General features: G+C 41.0%; 1 long non-coding RNA gene across 1 annotated transcript in view; it reads left to right on the top strand.

Annotated features, from left to right (window-relative positions):
- The window catches only part of LOC125633894 (uncharacterized), a 128,310-nt gene that overhangs the window by 86,231 nt on the left and 18,905 nt on the right, over positions 1 to 23,174 (top strand). The window lies entirely within an intron of this gene.

The raw sequence follows: 23,174 nt of genomic DNA, 5'->3' as shown, positions 1-23,174 counted from the left end.
TAGGGAACCCGCACATATCTAGAACATGTAGTTAAAAAAAACTGCATGCCCATGGGGGACTTCAACTTGATCGACACTTACTGGAGGGCTCATGCTGCCAGTACTACAACAGTCTCAGAATCTCTTATTCTAGATGACAATTTCCTAACTCAAAAAATACTGCATCCAACATAGGAGAATTCTATATTAGACCTTTTCTTGATAGATAAAAAGGAACTGATCACAGAACTAAAACTTAATTGTAGCTTACATACATGTGATCAATGACATGCTCACACTTATGATATGCAAACAGAATAAAGTGCAGACCAATAATAGAAATACTTGGTGCTTTAAAAGGGTCAATTTCACAAAGCTGAAAATAATTAGGAACCAAATCAGCTGGGAGAAGGAATTTAATCAGAAAAAATGTGAAGAATAATTGGTAATTGTTTAAGAACATCTAACTAGATGCCCCAGGAGCCACAATTGACCAAGAAAGCTGTACTAGTTAAAAAATTGAGCTGGTTTAGAGGTTTGATGTAAATCCACAAAAACTGGCAAGGGATTCAAAGAGAAAATATAATATCTGAAAACATTTTTGAAAATGATAAAATTTCAATTTGATGGTGCCTCTGTAGCAGCCTTAAGTGTTGGGGGATCTTTTAATGTTCATTTTATCTCTTAAAATAGCATATTCCTCCTTTCACTTCCACAAGCTCAGGGAAGCTGAATCTGCTGATGGAAGTGTAGTGTGTGGGAGCTGTTAGGGTGGGGTCAGAGGGCAGGGGAAAGGAAGTGAAGTGGGGCAAGGAATAGGGAGGAGTGCTGTTTACAGCTTGCAGATTCATCCATGGAATCCCATGGAAGCCACTTCACCAAAGCTCTGCAAAAAAATATAGGGATGAGAATGGGAAAGAATGGACTCTCTTGTTAATGCCATGGCATCCCATCAAACCTCTGACTACGAGTTGCAGTAGGAACTCTGGTTGGCTCCCCCCAAAGCTGCTACAGTGCAGCTATGGGGGAAGTTCCCACTGCATTCCCCCCAACATTTCAAGTGGCTAAAGCGGAAAGCAGCTGTCCACCACCAAATCTTCTGGAGCCCCACACTGCAGCCAGTGTCTCCAGTGCCTCACCCACTGACTCTGTGCCAGGCTCAGCCCTTCCAGCCTGGCCCGCCAAGGTGCAGTGTCGCTCCCCATCCCTGAGCAACCCTGCAGCCGCTGAGCATGCCCATGAGTAGCAGAAGCTGCTGCCCTCCCTAGCTCTGCCTCTGTTTGAGCTGTGTCTTTAAAGGCACCATGTGCATTGCTATATTATAGATGTAAATGCAGATATATCAGAGAATCAGAATATATTTTCAGAAGGTATGGCAGAATCATTGCATGTTACAATTCTTAGGGAGTTATTCTTTCAAAGCCCGCTAACAACTTCCGTGAGCATTAATTGGCGTTCCAGTGCATATATCAAGGGAGACAACAGACTTATTCGAATTTGCAAACACAAACCCTGTCAATACTTGAGGCTCAAGAGCACCTAGTGAACGCCCTGAACATTCAAACAAAAGTTTAATATGTTCAACTTTTTTTAGGCATTGTAGAAAATATTTAGAAAAAATATGAACAGCCACCGTTTTAGAATTAATTGAAGTCTTCATAAATTGGAGATAATTCTGAGTGTGATGTCAGTTCTGCAGATAACCATTGTGCAAGGGAAGAATATAAATTACATACTGTAACAGCCAATTCCTGTCAACTCCGTGTAATTGCAAATGAAAGACAGCAAGAAACACCAGGGAGCCACATGTGCAAGAGCACAGAAACTGCAGGGGCTCAAATAAAATTGGAATCATACTCAGCAAGTTGAAAATGCATGATGTAAGTAGTTCACACTTTTAGATAAGAGCCATGGTAGGTAATCTTCTATATTCTTTTAAAAAATGTTTGTGTACGGACCAAAATGATCCCTGCTACAAGTAATTATCTTGACTGAAGTGGTGCTACCTAAGAGATGATTTTATTTTTACTTATCTTAAATGAAGTTTCAGTTTGTGTATTGTAGCAGCTTACAAATGCACTCAAACTTTCTGCAAAAGCTTTCCAAGCCAGATGTGTATAGTCATCCCTTTAAATGCAAGTAATCTCCAGCAATCATAGAATCATAGAATATCAGGGTTGGAAGGGACCTCAGGAGGTCATCTAGTCCAACCCCCTGCTCAAAGCAGGACCAATCCCCAACTAAATCATCCCAGCCAGGGCTCTGTCAAGCCTGACCTTAAAAACTTCTGAGGAAGGAGATTCCACCACCTCCCTAGGTAACGCATTCCAGTGTTTCACCACCCTCCTAGTGAAAAAGTTTTTCCTAATATCCAACCTAAACCTCCCCCACTGCAACTTGAGACCATTGCTCCTTGTTCTGTCATCCGCTACCACTGAGAACAGTCTAGATCCATCCTCTTTGGAACCCCCTTTCAGGTAGTTGAAAGCAGCTATCAAATCCCCCCTCATTCTTCTCTTCCACAGGCTAAACAATCCCAGTTCCCTCAGCCGCTCCTCATAAGTCATGTGTTCCAGTCCCCTAATCATTTTTGTTGCCCTTCGCTGGACTCTTTCCAATTTTTCCACATCCTTCTTGTAGTGTGGGCCCCAAAACTGGACACAGTACTCCAGATGAGGCCCCCCAATGTCGAATAAAGGGGAACGATCACATCACTCGATCTGCTGGCAATGCCCCTACTTATACATCCCAAAATACCATTGGCCTTCTTGGCAACAACGGCACACTGTTGACTCATATCCAGCTTCTCGTCCACTGTCACCCCTAGGTCCTTTTTTGCAGAACTGCTGCTGAGCCATTCGGACCCTAGTCTGTAGCGGTGCATGGGATTCTTCCGTCCTAAGTGCAGGACTCTGCACTTTTCCTTGATGAACCTCATCAGATTTCTTTTGACCCAATCCTCTAATTTGTCTAGGGCCCTCTGTATCCTATCCCTACCCTCCAGCGTATCTACCTCTTCTCCCAGTTTAGTGTCATCTGCAAACTTGCTGAGGGTGCAATCCAAACAATCTTGTGACTTGTTTGAATTAATGGTTTTTTTGTCTGATGCAGCCAAGTATGTGTTATGTATGGGGTAGCAAAGAGCTAGTTTTGTCTTGAATTGCTACAGAGAGAGCTATTAAAATGGTATGACACCCTTTCAAAGGACATAGCAATTATTACCGAGCTCTCTGGGTGCTCCCTGGTACTTGCCTGCAGGAGCTTCTGCTGATTTGGTATGTCACTCCGCTAACCTCTAATGTAGACTGTGGTGCAAGTCAGCAAAACTCCATTGACTTAAAGGCATTCACTCTCCTAGGCTTTCAGTCAGTCACCAGTTTGAAAAGAATTGGCATTCCAAATGTTAAATTCAATGCAAACCATTTGCTAGAGACCATGAGCTGAAGGGGGCTGGAACAAAATGTGTAAATTAACAAATCAAGTTAAGGAGTGAAAAACAAAAGTAGTGAACAAATATAATGACAGAGGTAAAAATGCATTGGAAAGGATATAAGGCCATTCAGAAAAGCTTGTAGAGAAAAAGTACAAATAGATGTGAATAGCCAGTCTTTCTGTAAGATGTTTCTGATCACGTGTTAAATAGAAACATGCCCTGAGTTACATACTTTATTAGCTGCAAAAAACTCATGATGTAGAGGGAAAAAATAGTTTATTGTACACAAGGCCACAGCCAGGATTTCCAATGGCTGGGATAAGACATAGAAACAAGATCCTCCACACTCCCCTCTCAGCTATTACATCACCCTTTTGTGTTCCTAACAAATGCCATGTGAAGTGATTGGCTGAAGCCGGCGGGTGAGCAGCTGGCTAAAGGACACTGAACAGCACAACGCTGGCTGGCCACTTCTCCTGAGAACTCTGCCAAGCCTGGGCTAATGTCCATCCATGTTCCCTTTATAATGATGGGACAAAAAGGCTTCAAACAAAGTACCAGTGCATTCATGTGCATCTTCTACAGACTCAGCGAATGAAGAAGAAAGAGTGCAGCAAGCATAATGTTCCGGGAAAGGGGGTCAGGAAAAGGGCTGCCAGCAGAAGATTAAGGAATGGTTCCATGAGAATTTGAGTCAAGGAGGAGTACAGTATTGGCAACTGGAGGAAATGTGCGGTGCTAAAACCCAGGGAGAGTATGAGCATCAAAGCGGGGAGAGCAATTCGCTTGACTGGAGAGACCTGAGCAATGGGAATGATATGAAACTAGTATGACAGCTCTCTTTTTCACATGAAGCGCTGGAGCAATTCAGAGTTGCAGCAACTAAGCTACCAAAACATGATGGGACATTTTAGCACGGTGTCTAGTGATGTCAGAAGAGCCCCAAATGTGTAGTGAGAAGTGTTTGGGGTGGGGGGAGAAGATCACCATTTGCTGACAACACATTTAACTTTCTTGTCCCTCAAGCTCCCAAAATGCATCACAGTTTAACAGAGGTAACAAATAACATAAGAAGGAGAAATCAAGGATTATTAATCAAATGAAAAGAGAAATTAATTACTGAGGCAGAGAGATACAGTAAGGCTGTTAGACTGCAAGAGTATGGTCTACCAGCATGAGATGACGGAAGTGGACAGGACTAAATACATGGAAATTAGGCCAGCGCTAGATGAATGGAAGGAGCCAGCTGAGGAACTGGGAGGGAAGGTCAATACGACAGACCAGCACAAATCAATGGAGAGTTAAAACAAGGAAGAGTTTTGAGAGGCAGCTATCTCTATCCACAGCATGGGACATCACAGCTTTCTAATACAATCACCAATTCCTAAGTGGTATCTGTTGATAGCATGAATTGAACGGACTTTATAGTGCAAAGATGATGGACTAGACTAAAACCCAAGTCCTGCAAAAACTTACACACTCAGGTAGTCCCATTACATTCAATAGGTTCACTCAGTTGTGTTGAATTATTCATGTGTATAAGTCTTTGCAGGATAAGACAATTAGAGCTTTTGTAGCATTTGCATCAGTTGTCAAACCTATTGCTGCATACAAAATTCTTGTTTCCTTTTAAAAAAAAGAGTTTCTATGTTCTATGGCATTAGGCTAAAGACAAGTTTTGAAAGGATGCTAGTTCCTCATGACAAGGGTAAGGGTAAAAAGTTAGTATGATAGTCTACATACCTTCCTTATCCCTTCAGTCAGGGAAGATTTCCATATACCAGAACATTATTCAGCACTCCATTATAGCCATGAAACTATTGCATAGTGATTTGTGGATAGTATTTTACTTATATCAATTAAAAAGTTAGTTACTCCAGAGCTAACTGAAACTCATTCACTTGCTGAGATGCATCAGTACCTCACGACAGCTCCCAGAGCAGAAATCAGTCAGTCACTCGACTTTTATAGCATAACACTAGTGACATTCTGGAAAGCTTCAACAGATATTACATTTGTTTTGTAAGGCATATTAACTATGACAATTTGTTGATACTTCAAGAATGGTTAAACTCAATCTCACCATGTGTGAAGTCTCTGCCTCCGGATGCTACTGAGCATCCTTTGCTTACAGCACAGATACAGAGCAGGTATAATAACCCACTGATGAGTCCACATATTATGTCTCTCCCTGTGCCCAATCCACAGGGGATACAAGTCTAGTACAGGTCTCAGCTAAAGAACCTTGGCTCTTTAGTTTAATCTGTAGAGACTCATTCTTTTAGCTCTGGAAGTCCCGTGCTCCATCCCTGGTATGTTGGCTAAGATGGTGGCCATCACATAAGCAACAGCATTGGAAGCTTAAAGGTCTCCACACTACAGTATACCCAAAGTCCATTATAGAAGGATCACTCTAAAGCTAGGCTTGTGTCTATGTGGCCTGGGGTTGGAGGTGAGATACCCTCAGAAGATACAGTATTTTCATCCATTTAAGGCACATGCATACCAATTAGAGTTTTTCCTCAGCACTGACCCAAAAATACAGGTATTTGCAGCCATGTTCCATAATACAGGTATTTAAACCACAGCTCTCTCTCCCCCCTGACACAACAGCAAAACAAACAGGATGAGCTTTCTTTAGCCCAGGCTACAAAGAAATTGCAGGAAGGTCATCTCCCCCAAATCTTTTCTGGTCTATCAGAATCTTCCTAATCCCAGTTCCTTCCATGGCAGAAAGAAAGGGGTGAAAGTACTTCTCCTTTCAGAGGCCTTCTCCAGCCTGAACTCATGAGCCCAGCTAACCACTCTCCTATGCTGATGAGCAGGGTGAACAGTATCTCCAGGAGAGGACAGGTCCTCTTCCCTGTTTCTTTCATAGACAGGTGATTCTTTCTCTTGTCTAATTTAGTGTGTGGTACTTTACACACATCCCATTTCAGTGACTATAATTCATGCCTATTTACTCCTTGACCACTTTGTGAAAGCTGTCAGCAAGAATATCAAATAATGCCAGTTGTGATTTCATGCTATGGACAGTTATCCACCAGAAGCTGGGATAAACATAAGATGAACACTGCAGAGACCACGAGATAATCTGGAACAGCCCCCTACAAAGAGATGGGAAATTCTTTAGAAAAAGAAAAACCCTCCAATCCATGGTTTGCATTTATTGTTTTCCCCCTAGGCCTTAAAGACAAACATTTGATGTCCATCATAAAAAAGTCACATTCTTCCTTATACAGTTAACCATAATTTAATCAAAATAACTTCAGGACACCACAGACCTTGGTAGGGCTAGAGAATTTTCATAATCCTATCTCTATCTTCTCGTCCCTGCTGAGGCATACAAAGAGCTGTACAAAGGAAGCCATTTGTAGAACACAATAAAAAATGTTATTGGTCCTATAAAACAGGCACAAAACTGTGTATTCAGAGAGCGCCATCTACTGGCACATTAACTATTTTCATATAAACCTCTCTTTTATAGGGCACACCTGTAATAGGAGATATGGGTCTTTTTTCTCCTTGATGGATTTTGAGAGGAATAAGGGCCACCTGTTCTGGCTAATATGGTCAATCAGAAGCACAGCTGGGGAGGGGAGAATTCTCACTTAACTGCACTCCAGGAATTCTGTTTCCAGGGACCCAAAAGCACCTCGCTGATGAGGGCTGTAAATTCAAAAATCCATACGGAACTGGGTGCAGAAATGGACTTCTAGTGATGGCCTGAACATGTCTTACATTACTTTCATATGTACTGTCTCTCTCCCCTACTCACTCACAAATGTTGAGAAGCTCAAGAGAGGTCTGTTCAGACCCAAAGCACTCGGTCATTGAGTTCACAGGGCTTATACACCCAGGCATAGTCACCAAAATATAGATATCAGTGAGTTTCAGTCATTACCAATGACAGCTGGTTAAAAATTGACGATATAGAAAAATTTTTGTTTAAATGTTTTAGTGACATTCTGAAGAGGAGACTTGCCTGTGCCTGGCTTTTTCTCCACCCTTTTTCTCCCATGGGGGGGGGGGAGGGAGAGGGGAGGGGAAGTATGGAAAACTACAAACTTTAAAAAAATCTTTCAACAATCCAGAGCTACAAATCTGAAGGTTGAAAAGTTGCAGTCACAGGGTAATGGGAAGATATGAAAGAATTCTAGATCTCAAGATCAAAGCCAAGTATTTAACCTCCTTGAGATTTTTTTATTTCTTTATTGCAGTGAATTCTAACGTTTATAAAATCAGCAGGGTTAATGATAGTAAAGTATTTTGATCTTCTATACAGCTAGCATGTTTCAGCCAAGATCCAAAAGCCTTTTCAAAACATTGAAGGTCAGCTCTTGTGGTGTACTGAGCAGCCTTCACTTCCTAACTAACTTAATATGGGCCAAATTCAAAGCTCATTGAAGTCAGTGGAAAAACTCCTATCAAAGTCTGTGGACTTTGGCTCAGGCATAAGTTTTGAAGACACTCAGCAGCGTAGGAACAGCCCACTTGGGGCTCAACTGTTGCTTAAAAATCACACGCTACAAGAAGAAACATGCTAATGAGATGCAATTACAATACATTCTTTTGCCATCTGCGCTATTTTCTGATCAATTTATTCCATTTAAGTCTGCTAAATTTTATCCAATCTTTATAAAAATTGCACACACAAAACTATGTTCTAAGAACATTAACGTTGCAAAGTCAAGAACTCAAGAGCTAGGAAAAGCCAGGATTAAGTTGGCCTGTGCAACCTTAATTTGGCCCTCCTTGTACATATACATTATGATACGGTCTTTGATTACGTGATCACATATTTTTTCCATCTCAGTCTCATTTAGTGCACAGATTGGATAGTGTTCACTTAATGAGCAGCTATTCAATATTTTGTTTTATTCTCATTGATCAATGTGTAGCTTCAAACCTTATTTACTGAACACTGTTCAAACCCTGCACTGAAGACATTAATTTCTTGATGGACTTTACTACATCACTTATTGCTATAGTATCGGAGTGCTTCACAAATATTAATGAATGTTCACAGCACCCTTTGGCGGTCTGAGGGTGCTGTTATCCCCATTTTACACAGGGGAACTGAGACAGAGTCTAAAGGTCAAAGTAGCCACTAAATTTTGGGGGTCCAATTTGAGATGATTAGGATCTGATTTTTCAGACCTATCAATTTATAGGGTTTAATGTCTTCAAGCACAGCTCCAATTGACTCCAGTTGCAGCTGAGAGTGCTCAGCACTTCTGCAAGTCAGAGCCTAGGTGGCCATCCAGAAAATAAGGTGTGCTGTGTTATTCCATATTCTTTATTAAGATCTGCTTATGATATGAATATGACATAACTGAGATATACTTGATGCCAGATGGCTCATGTGAGAGATCATTGGAAAGGTTATGATTTACTGAATGCGACTATCCAGTTGGTATGCCGGTATCATTTCTGTATCTGAAGCTAGGAATCTTAACTATGTATCTATATTTCAACTATGCTACTTCGGGTGACTCCCACCGCTAACACTTCAGGTACAACAATGGAAAAGCCAGACAGCACGGATGGCCCATCAGCGAGGACAATGGACTGTGAAAAGCTCGGCCTTCCTGCGGATGCTCCATACTGTCACTGACTCACAGACTCTGATACTACCGAGTCATGTGGTCTTGTCACCGGATACTAAACATTGCCTGAGACTTCTGGTAACTTTCCACTTTAAGGGAAGGGGGTTCAAGTTTGGGAAACAAAGGATTCCCACCTTATGTAAATCCTATTTAAGGGTGGGGAGGAAGGCAAGTGGACTCCTCCTCTCTCTTGCCTGTCTGCCCAAGAAGAAAGACTGCAAAAGCCACCTGAAGGGCGTTGGGGGGTAGGGGCAAGACTGAGACAAGGTTCCAGTCTGAAAAGGAATATAACTGGAACTCTGCAAAGTTTCTGTGGTTCAACCTGCCTGCAACAATATCTAGGGTGAGAAATGCTATTTGTAACCAATTTCTTTAGTGAAACTAGCTTGGCTTGCATGTTTGACTTCATTTGCTTAGTAATCTTCTTTGTTCTGTTTCCCCTTTTATCGCTTAAAATCTGCCTTTTATAGTTAATAGTCATTTTCACCAAGAACTCTAGAGGTGTGTGAAAACTAAAAATCCTATTAATCTTGTATATGCTCCTAATGGCATCCAAACAAATATAGCTTATCTGGAAATAATGTTATACGAGGATGAAGTAACTGAATTGGTGTTAAAGGGAAGCTTGTATTTTGCCTAATTCTCCTATCACTTACATTGCCTTTAGTGAAGTTACCAATTACATAGATATGTAAAACATGTATAAGTGAGAGGAGAATCACACCCATTATTCATAGATATGCAATCATGGCAGTGAAGGACAGAAACATGGCATCAACCCCAGTAAATACACGAGGAGATGGATACTAAATTACAATATCGGTCCTAGCCCTGCAGTGGCTCTTTGTTCGATGGTAACAAAATTTTCGTGAAGTTGCCTGAGATAACCCAAATGAAAACACAGTTCCTGACAGCTACTGCATAGTGAAAGCAAAATAAATATTGTGAAGTGGTGCTGTTACATTCTTACAAGTTCCATTTAACTCAATGTGTAGGCAGCTTGATCTTAAGAGACTGACTCTTGTTAGTTGTGGTGCTGTTCTTTTTAGAAGCTGAAAATATCACCAGTAATTTTTGTTCATTGATCAGAGTCTCAGAGAATTAAATAATTTCTTAGGCACAGACTAAAGCTGCTGCTTCCAGGAAATTCCTAAACAAAATTACTACATGTTAGCAAAAACATATTGTATCAGAAGCCCAGTAAGACTTATCCTAAAACAGAAATTGCCCAGGACTGTGAAGCTTGTTGAAGGTTAGCTACCCAAAATGGATCGAGAGGTGCTAATAAAGCTACATGTAAAAACTTACACTGTATCAGTCTGCATTATGTCTGGTCCTAGCTATTGCTCTTGTTCCTTCACCACCATGACAATGAATCTCCCCAGAATATGAACAGCTGGCTGCATCAACTCTCCTCTAATATGACTGATCTCGTGTTGGTTGATAGCAAATGTTCTCCCTCGTTATCCAAAGGTTACGATAAAATATTAACTGCTAATGGACATGCTCTTAAGAACATTGGATCCAAGGAACTGCATTAAGGTAGAGGATACCTACAACTTGATATACACTGATCAGGTTAGTATAACGAAAGATCAGTGGGCAGAAAATGAAAGTTTCATAGATATTTAGGTCAGAAGGGACTATTATGATCATCTAGTCTGACCTCCTGCACAACACAGGCCACAGAATTTCACCCACCACTCCTACAAAAAAAACCTCACACCTATATCTGTGCTACTGAAGTCCTCAAATCGTAGTTTAAAGACTTCAAGGAGCAGAGAATCCTCCAGCAAGTGACCCGTGCCCCATGCTACAGAGGAAGGCGAAAAACCTCCAGGGCCTCTTCCAATCTGCCCTGGAGGAAAATTCCTTCCCGACCCCAAATATGGCGATCACCTAAACTGAGCATATGGGCAGGATTCATCAGCCAGATACTACAGAAAATTCTTTCCTGGGTAACTCGGATCTCACCCCATCTAATAGCCCATTGGGCCTATTTACCATGAATATTTAATTACCAAAACCATGTTATCCCATCATACCATCTCCTCCATAAACTTATCAAGTTTAATCTTAAAGCCAGATAGATCTTTTGCCTCCACTGCTTCCCTCGGAAGGCTATTCCAAAACTTCACTCCTCTGATGGTTAAAAACCTCCGTCTAATTTCTAGTCTAAATTTCCTAGTGGCCACTTTATATCTATTTGTTCTTGTGTCCACATTGGTACTGAGCTTAAATAATTCCTCTCCCTCTCCGGTATTTATCCCTCTGATATATTTATACAGAGCAATCATATCTCCCCTCAACCTTCTTTTAGTTAGGCTAAAGAAGCCAAGCTCCCTGAGTCTCCTTTCATAAGACAAGTTTTCCATTCCTTGGATCATCCTAGTAGCCCTTCTCTGTACCTGTTCCAGTTTGAATTCATCCTTCTTAAACATGGGAGACCAGAACTGCACACAGTATTCCAGGTGAGGTCTCACCAGTGCCTTGTATAACGGTACTAAAACCTCCTTATCCCTACTGGAAATACCTCTCCTGATGCATCCCAAGACCGCATTAGCTTTTTTCATAGCCATATCACATTGGCGGCTCATACTCATCCTATGATCAACCAATACTCCAAGATCCTTTTCCTCCTCCGTTACTTCTAATTGATGCGTCCCTAGCTTATAACTAAAATTCTTGTTATTAATCCCTATATGCCTCTTTTTCGTTTCGACATGTATCCTTTTGGCTGTTAAATAAGGAAAATATATATTTTTAAAAAAATATCGATATTTGGTCTTAACATTCCATTCCTGAGGCCCCAAACTTTCCTTCCCTGTCCCACAGATCACCTCTTCTCTGGAGGCTCTTTCATAGGGTGGTGGCGTGCCTGGGTTGGGAACTGGATTGGCACTTGAGAAACCTGGGTTCAATTCGTGCCTATGCCACTAGCCTGTTGTGTAACTTTGGGAAAGTCACTTGATCCTCTGTGTCTCAGTTTCCCCATCTGTAAAATGGGGATAATAAATGATCGTGCCCTCCTTTGGGATCTAGAGAAGAAAAGCTAGGTATCATTATTTACATTCTTAAATGTATTGTGAAATGCTAGGTCTTCTAGTTTACCTGGAGAGCATATAAACTTCATAGACGCTGAAATTAACAACTCATGGAGATTATAATGTCTGTTGAAGGCTAGAAACTTTGAACAGTGGACTGTGAATTGTGACTTCGTCCGCTACTTCTGAATTAGACCATCCCTTCTTTTGCCCTCAATGCAGATTAAACATCACAACTCAGATATTGTTCTCCTCATTCAGGCCACGTACCCTGACCCTGTCCACCCTGGTGTACACCTTCAGATTTTTTTTGTTTAAGAATATTTTCTGAATATGTAAATATGTAAAACTGCATATGGTTTTCACATCTTTGAGACTACCTTAAGTTACAGTATATGGCAGTGAATATGCTTATCGTCTTACATCATTTTCAGATGGAGTACAAGTGTTTTGGAAGAAAATACTCAAGGAAACAAGATTTAGGATAACATTTTCAAAAACTCTTAGGGTCTGAAGTCACTTAAGTCCCATTTTCAAAAGTGACTTCCCATAGAGCTATGGTTAGAGAGAGTGGTGAATAACTAAAAACAATTTAGTGCTGATCAAATGGTGCCAGATAAACTGCCATGACAACCGAACACCTATCTACAGAACTGGCAGAACACAAGTACCTGGATAGACAGATTTATATGTATACAGTGCTAAGCACAGACTGTCAGCACTCAGCTAAAACAAATAACTAGTAAGAATTAGAAATGGAGTAAAATGGATTTTTATAGTGTTTTGATTACCGAATGCTGTGAATTTGTTCTGTGCCAAATCACTCAAAATATCCTCCTGTGATTGCATAAAGTCTGCCAGGATGCATTTGCATAGTGCTTTCGTCATTTTATGCTTAAATAAAAAAGGCTATGGATTTATGATCAGGAATCCTGAAAATGTGAGACAGGGTGGGTATTGGTTGGGGGAAACTGATGCATAATGTGGTGAGGAAAGAATATGGGGGGAGAGCTTAATAAGAAGTGAAGAATATTTCAATGTAGCTGCTTGCCCAAGAACCTAAGGCAGAAATAATTAGAACTGGACTAAATACTGGTGTACAGCATGTGGCAAAGAATTCAGAGTTAGAAACAGTTAGAACAGAACAGGAACTGGCATCAGAGCAGAGCCTGAAATGAAAGCTGACAAGGAAACAAAGGCTGGTCAGTAAAACAGGCTGATTACATACCAGATAACATTGATTTTTGTATGCCAAGAATAGAACAGAATGGGGGAGCATTAGGAACTGAGAAAGAACCGAACACAGGAGCTGATGCAAAAAAACCAAACCAAAAAAACCCAAAAAACCCCAAAACAAAACCACCAAAATCCCCCCAAACAGGAAGTGCTTAAAGAAACAATAATAATATGCAATTGCAGGCTGATTCTGTAGATGATCAATTCTGTAAACATTTGGCAGAAATAGACAGCCAGCTAGTGGCAACATTAAATAGATCATGAGAAAACGGTTTGATGTTAGCCAGCATATGTTTGATCTTTCTGAGAAAACCGGCAGAGTCTATTTTATTAATGAACTTTATGTTGATGGGCATAAGTGGAGGGATGCTAGATTTCCTGACCATCTGTTAGTCTTACTGCCTAGCGCCAGTCCAAGATAACTCGGTAGTTATTGTAACATAGCCAGTAGCTGTACAGCCTAGGGCTGTGACATTATCAACTCCCATACTTGGAGGGGTGACCTCCATAGAAAACCCCGCGTGTTGCAGGAAGTGTCACTGGCGGTAACAGAGCACTTTCTGAGTTAATACTAGACCAAGGCTCTGCAGACGGCATTAGCAGTGCTATGTGTTGGAAGCCCCATCTTTAGGCCTAGTCCAGTGCCCACAGAAGTCAGTGAGAGTCTTTTCATACCTTTCAGGATGCAAAACCAATGTCCTTCTGATCATTTGTGCTCATTAAAAAATTCACTGCACTATTTGTAAGTGTGTATTAATGCTGGTGTCCTGGCCTGATTCCAGTGTAGGCTATTATATACTGCTGAGCTAAATTCCACTCGGTTTCAAATGGACATGCTAATTTACTTGTCACAGTTTCAGGGCTAACTGCGCCTTTAACCCCCCTCCAGGTCTTTGAGGGCACCCACTTAGGGTTTCAGGCTCCCTATCATCACCTCTGTCAGACAGAGAACCTTGTCTTGCTCCCTCCAGCCTGGGGGTTTAAGCTTGCAGTCCCTCTGCCCCTCACTGTGATTTCCCCAGTTGGTCTAACCCAGGGTCTAGTGAAAAGAAAAGGAGTACTTGTGGCACCTTAGAGACTAACCAATTTATTTGAGCATAAGCTTTCCTGAGCTACAGCTCACTTCATCAGATGCATACTGTGGAAACTGCAGAAGACATTATATACACAGAGACCATGAAACAATACCTCCTCCCACCCCACTGTCCTGCTGGTAATAGCTTATCTAAAGTGATCACTCTCCTTACAATGTGTATGATAATCAAGGTGGGCCATTTCCAGCATAAATCCAAGTTTAACCAGAACGTCTGGGGGGGGGGTAGGAAAACACAAGGGGAAATAGGCTACCTTGCATAATGACTTAGCCACTCCCAGTCTCTATTTAAGCCTAAATTAATAGTATCCAATTTGCAAATGAATTCCAATTCAGCAGTTTCTCGCTGGAGTCTGGATTTGAAGTTTTTTTGTTTTACGATAGTGACCTTCATGTCTGTAATTGCGTGACCAGAGAGATTTAAGTGTTCTCTGACTGGTTTATGAATGTTATAATTCTTGACATCTGATTTGTGTCCATTTATTCTTTTACGTAGAGACTGTCCAGTTTGGCCCACCTTGATTTTCATACACATTGTAAGGAGAGTGGTCACTTTGGATAAGCTAGTACCAGCAGGAGAGCGAGTTTGTGTGTGTGTTTTTTGGAAAAAAGGGGGGGGGTGAGAAAACCTGGATTTGTGCTGGAAATGGCCCACCTTGATTATCATACACATTGTAAGGAGAGTGATCACTTTAGATAAGCTATTACCAGCAGGAGAGTGGGGTGGGAGGAGGTATTGTTTCATGGTCTCTGTGTATATGTCTTCTGCAGTTTCCACAGTATGCATCCGATGAAGTGAGCTGTAGCTCACGAAAGCTTATGCTCAGATAAATTGGTTAGTCTCTAAGGTGCCACAAGTACTCCTTTTTTTTTTGCGAATACAGACTAACACGGCTGTTACTCTGAAACCAGGGTCTAGTGTAGCCCTTGTGGTTAACCTTGCTACAGTAGTGTATGCCAGTTACCACCCAGCTTTCACAAAGCAAATTACATTTCTTCTTAGGGTAAAAGCATAACAGAGAAAAAAACAAAAGAAAACCTTTCTGTGCTCACTCTAGAAGTTTACCAGAGGTCACCCATCAGTCTAATGGGATGGGGCCTTAGCAAGCCAAAGTCTTTCCAAACCTTTGGCAGGATGTAGCGCCTCGCACAAAGGTTCATGTCAATGTGTAGGATCAGAAAGAGGCCACAGGTCAGTTCAACCTCATCCTTTTATACCAAAAGCCCTTTCTTTGTTTTCTAGTCTCTACAAACCCAGCCTGAGCCAGTAGATGGAAAAATCACCCCACATGAAAGGGGGAGGGGGGTGGGAATTCTCTGAAATGGATTATAATCCCTAGGGTAATAATCCCCTACTGTTTTAGCTCCTGTAGCAGCTGTGGTAATCCTCCCCCATGGAAACCATTCATAAACTTAATACAGTGGTCTCCGATGGTACTGCATGGGATTGCAACATCCATCATACTGCTCTCCTAAACCACTGTGTAGAATTGCTTTGCATTTTTAAGATAGCTGCTCCATTTCATTTGAAGCAGTGACTGAATAGATATAAACACAAAGAGGAATCTATTATTTACAAAGGATTTTAGGATCACTGAGAATGAAAGGTGATCTCACAATGCAAGATATTAGACGATGCAAAAAGTTTCTCTTCTGTAAGCCTTTATCTCCACTTCATTGACTCTCCATCTCCTTTCAGATCTTATCAGAAAATGCATCTTTTTTCCCTTGCTTGCATCTCTGAAGGTCTCGCTCACTTTGCTCTGATTTTACTTTTTAACTATATTGAACAGTAATATTTAGCTCTTGGATAGCACTTTTTGTCAGTTGCTCTCAAATCATTTTACAAAGGAGGTCAGTATCATTATCCCATTTTACAGAAGGGAGAACTGAGACAAAGTGCTAGGAGTCATCTGGCAGGTCAGTAGCAGAGCTGGGAATAAAACCTACATCTTCTGAGTCCCAATCCAGGGCTTTGGCCCTTAGGCCACACTTCCCCCCCCCCCCCACCTCCCAATAGCTCCTTATTTAGCTTTTGTGAACCATTTTCAGAGACCATTTGTTTGAAAGACACTGTGCAAGCTAAATGTCGGATTTGCCAGAGAAGGGGATGTATAGGCAACAATGCAAGTAATCTGTAACCCATGCTTAAAAAGGTAATACCAAAAAAGAAAGTGGTAGAAATATAACAGCTTCAAGAATGTCAAGACCTTGTATTTCCTAACATGGAAGTGTGCTCTCTGACTATGTTTCCATCCACTCCCTCTCTTATGCACCCACACAAAAATCTTTTTTTCTTCTCCATTGTTGCAATGTTTCTGAGGGACAGAGGCAATGATAAACAGACAAAGTTCAACCTAATTACCACTGAAGAACTATCAGAAAGCTGGATCATAAAAATAGAACATTTGTTCCAAAGACTAATTAGCTTTAGCGCCAGATCCTGAGCTGTGGTCTGACCCCTTTCAACTGGGTAGGGGACAAGATGAGAGCATGCAGAGTTCCAACAATCCCTGGCCAGTACGTAGCTCCTTAAGAATTTGTTACTGGCTGGTATTTTAGACCAGCAAAGAGGCTACTCTGAAGTACAAGGGAGATGGCATAGAATGAGCTCCATCATCAGGAAGCCACACCTTGCTCTGTTGTGATGCCCTTTCTCAGCTGTGCCCTAAGAATCTAGCTCTTACCATTGATGATGATCCTTTTATAAGAATCCACTTGGGCAATCGCTCCTTCAACAATCATTATGTCCAAATCAATAAAAAAAGTGAACTGCCAAAACCAGATATATACAGAGACCCAAAATCCCACCTTGCCAGGAGAGAGCAGCTTAGTTGCCACATCGGGTCAGACCAGTTAAATTTACTGGCAGTCCGCACAACTGCAACATTTTTTAACCTGTCTGCAATGTTGTAATAGCCATGTTGTCCCAGGTGTTAAGCTGTGGTAATCTTAAATCTTTTCAATAAATTTTCTTTAAAATGTCTTTATATTATATATGTCTAGCTTAGTATCACCCTCTTCCAGATCATTCAAAACTTGTCTGGCTTCCCCAGTTAGGAGGATGGGCATTTGCTTATCCTCTGGGATATAATGCATCCCACATAGTCTCTTAAAGGTGGACAGGTACTCTTCTATACAGTCAGTTTCTTTATGAATTGGACAGACTCTCTCCCACTCCTTTGTGTTGTGGGGGAGGGGAATGTACTCACTGACTGAGGAAGATCCTTTTGCCACTCCAGTATTCTGAGCTGCAATGCGTGAGCTTCCATCTGCCTCCCGTGTGCCCTGTCCTGAGCTTGTAGTTGTTTCATGAATCTTTGGTGAGCTCTTTCCTCAGCTTCTTCACTGGCCTTGAGTTTTTGATGGTCTCTTTCCTCAGCCTCCTCATTGGTTTTGGCTCTGGCCTGGGCTGCCTTAGTCTCCCTGATTCGCAGTTCCGCCATCAGTCTCTGGAGCTTGTGTTCTTCCTGCGCAGCCAGTTACTGCAGTTGGGCCAGTTTCACTGCAGTGTTTTCCTCTGCAGTGCCTAGGGCAGGTGGGTCTTTGCTCATAAGTTTTGACCAAGCATCCAAAGCTCTGTGCTCCTGAACTGGAGTTTTCCTTTTATGGGATAATCCCCTTTCCTTACATAATTGTTCAAGGTCTTGTCTGTCAAGACCCTCATATGACTGTGATTCACCCATCGGGACTAATCTTTAAAACTTTCAATATGAAGTTTAAACTTTTAACAGTGCTGCGTTATGATCTATAAACCCACTTGACTTGTGGCATGTGAATCCTGCCATGACTACACCACTGTCAAGCTGTCTGGAGTGGCTCCAGAGCATGAGCACCAACCTCATGGCAGACTGTTAAGAAGTAGGGCACACCCCCCAAATTGGTTGTGAGTTCTGTACATAGATTTCACCAACCAAGTATCAAGTGTGAACTCCTCAGGCACTATGGCAGCCTTAACATGAGTTATAGACAGTTCCCTTGGGTACTCTGACCTATCTGTCCACCCAGGTAAGCCTGTCTTTGTGACAGATGGCCCCTTACACTATTTAAAAAAAAATATCATGACAATATTCAGGTTACTCCCAGTTCCAAAAGACTGGTTCCTTACACTGGGCCAACTGCACCTTAGGTCTGACTTCAAAGACAATGTTTGTAGCCAATCCTAAAATAAATTAACTAAAGATTTATTAACTAAGAAAAAGAAATGACAGTTATTTACCAGGTTAAAGCAAGTAAATGGACACACATGAGTGAGTTACAGTCTAAGTTTCCAAAAGATGGTACAAGCTTCTGTAATAAACACGTTTGATATGTATTTTAGGGCTAATGCAGGCTAAGCAGCTGGGGATCCCTTGCTTATGCTTAGAAATCTTTGCCCCTAGAAATCCAAGCAGCATAAAGACCCAGTTTTTTTTTCTTGTCAGGTATTTTTATTTCCTTCCTCCTAGATTTCAAACGGATGGGATTAGTTCACAAGCAGGTCTCTTCTTCATGGGGGAATGGGAGTGAAGAAGGAATACAATTAACAAAGTCTTTGTTCTTTGATTTTTCAGAATGGCTCATTTGGTTTCAATGGGCCTTCCTGGTGGGCAGGACCCAATACCTTCTGTAGGAAGCCAGAATTTTATATTACTTGTTGCTACTTTCTTGTTTGGTGTGTTACACAGTTACAGAGGTTTACAATGCAAACACTCAATGTAACTTTATAATATGGGGTACAGATGTTGTAAGTGAGATTAATACATGCAGCATCCCACCAGCATTTCATAAAGTCTAAACACTAAACACATTCTTACAACCTTACCATCTGTTTTAACAATGTTAACACACAGGTGAGCCAGACTGGTTTCTAACTATGTATTGGTCAGTGTTCAGTTGAGGCCTAGAAGCCTTGGCATGAGCTGGCACCTGGTCAACCAACATCACATCAGGATATGAGACACACAAGGTAGATGAGGTAATTTATTTTACTGGACCAACTTCTGTGAGTGCAAGAAACAAGCTTTTGAGCTATGAAGAGCTCTTTTCCAGGTGATCCAATAAAAAATATTACCTCACCTACCTTCTCCCTTGCACATGCTTTACCTACAGTTAAGTGGCAGCCAAAAAAGGCATGAATTTATCATCTACCTTTGAAGACAGAATTAAAAAAATTACTCCCACTCTGACTCTTCCAGCCGAATGCCCCACTGTATAAGTGTGGTATAAACACATCATTACAAATGGGAAATGGCTTTTGGAAAGTAATACTGGGTCCATGCACCTAAATAAATATTAAAACCAAGTTCTGCTGTAAAATGATATATAATATATAAACATGTCAGTATAACTCAGACCCCACAACAGAAGGATGGAATGGGCTGCAGATTTCCACCAGTACCTCCATTCCAGCGTGGCTGCTTCTTTCGCTGTGGCACCTTAGCCTGAAGTGGAGAGAATCAGCTAGGAGCAGCAGCAGTAGAGTTACTCTTAATTTACAACAGTGCCAGAAGACCTCAGGTTCTAATCCTACAGATTTTGGGTGAAATGAGCAAATTAAGCTTTCCTAGTTTCACACCCGCTGTAAAATGTGACAAATGATATGTATCAATACACAAGGGTTCTCGGATGCTAAATTAATTTAGAAAGCGTTCTATGCAAGTACAAAATATCAACAATAGGCTCCAAACTTTCCTCTTATGTAATCATAACTAGACAACTAAATAGATCAGCTATAGGTTAGGCCTTGTCTACACTTGCGGCAGTGTGTATGGTACATGTAGCTACACGCCGCAGCGAAAGGCAGGCTGTGTCCACACTGTAGCACGTAGCTACATGTGGCAGTGAAAGCCTCTGGCAGGAGTGAGGCAGCGGAGAATCTCCTGGCACCTTTCCTCACTGCTGCCCTCCCCTCCCATGCCAGAGCCTTTCCTCACTGCCGGAGTCTGTCACTGCATGAGGAAAAATATTAATGTGGATGGGAAAGGTACCACTTGGGCAAGTAGAGAGCCAGGTAGAGTATACACACTGGGATTCTGGCATGTCTGTTCTCACCTAAGCGGTGCCTCACCATCTAAACTGCTATTTATACCCATGATAGGTGGGTGTGCAGTGTCTACTCTACACACCACTGTAAGTGTAGACCTACCCTAAAAGAAACCAATAAAGGTGGAACTGGTTAAAAAGGAAGAGTAAAAGAAAGGAATAGGAGCACTCTTCTCAAAGTTTCACTATGGGGTGCAAACTCCGATATGTAGCATTAATAGTAGATTTACTTAAGCACCAAAGAAAGCTTAAAAAAAAAATCTAGGACAAAGGAATCACGATCTGTGTTTCAGTCATCATTGAAGTCAGTGGGCATCTTTCCTTTGAATTCACTGGGAATTGAACTGGCCCCAACCCTACAAATATTTATACGTGTGAGGAAATTATGCATGTGAATAATCCCAATGAACTCAAAGGGTCTACTCCCCTGCAGAAAAAGATTCACATGAAGCATGTGCAGGACTGGGGCTTTAGACTAGTGCCATTTAAATCCACACCTGATTTTTTATGGCGTTTAATAGAAAGGAGAATTGTTATTAAATGAGGAAAAAGAAAACTACATTTAAATACAGAGACGTGACAGTCCATTTTAACATAATCAAATAGCTGTCATGTAAGTAGGCATCTTTCAAGTGTGTATCATTAACCCAGTAAGTTGTGAAGTGTTTTTTTCTACAGCATTTAGTCGACCAAGTAAATACTTACTCAGGCAGTTTTTCCCTCAGAAGTACTATTTACCCATAATCTCTTTTGGAGCCATTATCCTCCAGCTATTAAATGGTGTATGTAATTAAACTAAACCATCACATTTCCCAAATTTGACAGCAACCTCTCTCTGAGGAGCAATATTGTATCTAGATAAAGCAGCTTTAATGGGTATCTACAGCATACTTGAAACCTAACTCTCTATTTGTTTGTGTTTGTTCCATTATATTCTAAATGTTCATCTGGAAACGTATGACCTGTCACAAATATTTGTATGTAATCCACTTGACATGGGTTATTCTGTACAGATTAAACAAGAAATTATCACAGAAGTACTGTAAATGCCAGGGCTTGTGCTTTATGTTGAAACATCTGAATGTAAATAGACCAAATTTAATTTTCCATTGCTGAGTGCCCAAGAGAATGAGTATCAAGCCTCAAGTATCAAGTGTGTGGTCTGGAGTATGAATCAAATTGAAACAAAAGAGGAATTTGAAGGGGGAAGGTAATGGTTCCTTCCTAACCTACTGTTCCTCTTTCCTTCAGGGTATGAATACACTGCAATTTGAGGTGTGACTGCAGGACAGGTAAGCATAGCAGAACCAGGTACCAATAGCAGTGTAGACACAGCTGCATGGAATTCAGCATGGGCTGGGAATATGAGTACGTACCCAAGTGTGTGGTGTGTTTGTACAGTTCGCACTGATGCCAGTGCTGCTGCATCTACACTGCTATTTGTAGCCAGGCTAGCATGGGTGTGTCTAGCCATACTGCAGTGACACCTTGCATTTCCTCAGCCTACCAACCCAAAACAGGAGGAAGAAACTCCTGTAGTTAAGTATTAGTTTTGGTGTCCGGATATCTAGGTTTCATTCTCAGTTCTATTACCTTTAGAGTCAACAAGAAGTCGGTAAGTCCCCTACCTACAGCAATATTTTCATCTCTAATAAAATAACGGCATACACTTCAAGAGAAAAGAATTTGACTATACTTCTCGAGGATATGGGACCATGAGCAAACAGCAGCAAGGGTTTATAAACTAAGTCCAGCGAGACCAACTTGGCTCCTTCTTTTGACTCACATACTAAATTAGTGGATGAAAAGGGAATGGAAATTCCCTGTGTTGCATAATGTATTATTATGGACTGCTTGTTTCCACTAACACTCACAATATGCTAGGTGCTGTCTAAATACCAAATAAATCCACAGGCTGGCCTCAAAGAGCTTAAGTTCTATCTGCCAATATGATAGCATTTGAAATTTAATCATATTTTGGACGCAGTATCACAAAATCTTCTCCAAATGGCTTTGATATGAGCAGTATAATATGGACTGAAAACTGGTTCAAGGACCAGAAAGGGCAGAATGATAAATTGCCACATTTTGTGGTAGGAGAAAAGTTTTAGTGAAGTACTGCAGGCATCTGTGTTTGCTCTGGCTCTATCTTAGATCACGCAGCCCAACTGAAGAATCATGGGAAGGCTTCTGAGCAGAATCCTCAGGGAATCTGGGGCACCCCACACTTCGGACATTTAAAACTAGTCTGGACAAAACACTGGACATTTTCAATAGTGATATTTTTGCACTGTCAGGGAGGTAGACTAGATGACTTAATAGGTATTAGCAAGTCTTCTCTAATTCTTACTTTTATGATTCTTTGACACTTTCTGGGCATTTTCTTCAGGCCCAGTATTGAAATAGTTTTTGATGCTGTAAAGGAAGATTCTGGATAGAACTGGTCAGGAAATTTTAGAAGAAACGTTTCTTAGTCAAAACATACTGATTCATCAAAATCAAAAGTGTTCATGAAACAGATTTGGATTCAACAAATCTCTTGACCGAAAAAAAAAAAAAAGTATTGCAAAAAAGTTTTGGAATTGTCAAAATATTTCATTCTGATAATTTCTAAATGAAAAATTCTAATTTTCTGAATCAAAATGCCTTTTTTTTATAACTTAAGCCAAATAGACAAATAAGAAAAGGTTAAAAGAGGGAAAAAAACATTGAAATCAAAACAAAAAGTTTCAAAACTATTGAAACAAACTTTTGTG

This window comes from Caretta caretta, chromosome 3 (assembly GCF_965140235.1).
Source record: "Caretta caretta isolate rCarCar2 chromosome 3, rCarCar1.hap1, whole genome shotgun sequence".
NCBI lineage: Eukaryota > Metazoa > Chordata > Testudines > Cheloniidae > Caretta > Caretta caretta.
Note: the sequence above shows the minus strand (reverse complement) of the source record. Positions and strands in the feature narration are given on the sequence as shown.